Here is a 1192-nt window from a genome sequence, read left to right as displayed (position 1 = left end):
TGCTCCTCTTAGTTGATTGATCTTCTAAGAAGATATACGCATCAGATGCGCTTTTACTTAAGAAATTTCCTCCATTCATGAATGGACTCGAGAACTCATTTCCAAGGTCGTTCAAATTCCCATGACAAATCCTGAGGTACATATTCAAGAAACCCCTTTTGACACCCTGTGACAACTAATGCTTGCAATTGTTCAGTATGGTGAATTCCATGAAAAATTTCATATTGTTCATTAAAGGTCCTTACAAAAAAACCAACTAGCTTTGGTTTACTAGTTGGCACACAATGTCGTTGGCAACTCCAAAACATCTGAAGTAACCAAACTTCTTCTCCACCTACTCTGGGTGCTACAGACTAAACGGGATGATTACACATGCCATTTGATTACATAATCTGGTACCTCTGGCATTCGATTACACGTGCCAGAAGTAGGTCAGCCCCTTTGCCTACCATAGTCACACAAATCATGCTGAGGTGGGATTTCCATGTTGAATATCCCTTGACCCCTCTTAAAACGGCTGGCAATATAACAATTCACTCAAATTACCTGGACAGTTTTTGGACACCATCTGTTGCAATGAACCAGGACAATGACCAAGCTAACAACACTTTCTCTTCTGAGAATTTCTTTGTTGAGGATGCCCTTCCCAACATAGTTAATCTTGTGGAGGGTATTCTATTTCTTCACCAAGGCCTGAGGGCCCTCCATAACCGTCAAAACATCCTCATTGAGAAATTACTAGAACTACATACACGCCAGATGGTGCACGACGAAGAGCAAACAAAGTTCATGCAAGCCTACACCTAATTCTTAGGAAACCATACACTCAACTTGATCATACTGAGATTTTTGAGAACCAGGGCAATCTTTAGCAGCTCGTCCTCATGCAAGTTGATGAACTTCACCGTCTTGTGACTAGTTTCCTTCTCCATTCTCCTTTTCCTCCTAATCAACACGAGTCTCCCTCTTCTCATTGTGCTCGCCACTAGACTTTGTTTTGGGGTTGTTTTCTTGATTTTTCTTTCTAGGTCCACCTGTTTTGCTTTTGTGTGTTATTTGGAGTGTTTTTGAGTGCCAGATCAGTTTGGTGTGTTTTTTTAGGTTGTAATTAATTATATCTAGGTCCACCTGTTTTGCTTTTATGTGTTATTTGGAGTGTTTTTGAGTGCCAAATCAGTTCGGTGTGTTTTTT

The sequence above is a fragment of the Coptis chinensis genome, chromosome 7, assembly GCF_015680905.1.
Source record: "Coptis chinensis isolate HL-2020 chromosome 7, ASM1568090v1, whole genome shotgun sequence".
Taxonomy (NCBI): Eukaryota; Viridiplantae; Streptophyta; class Magnoliopsida; order Ranunculales; family Ranunculaceae; genus Coptis; species Coptis chinensis.
This window is presented reverse-complemented; position numbering follows the sequence as displayed.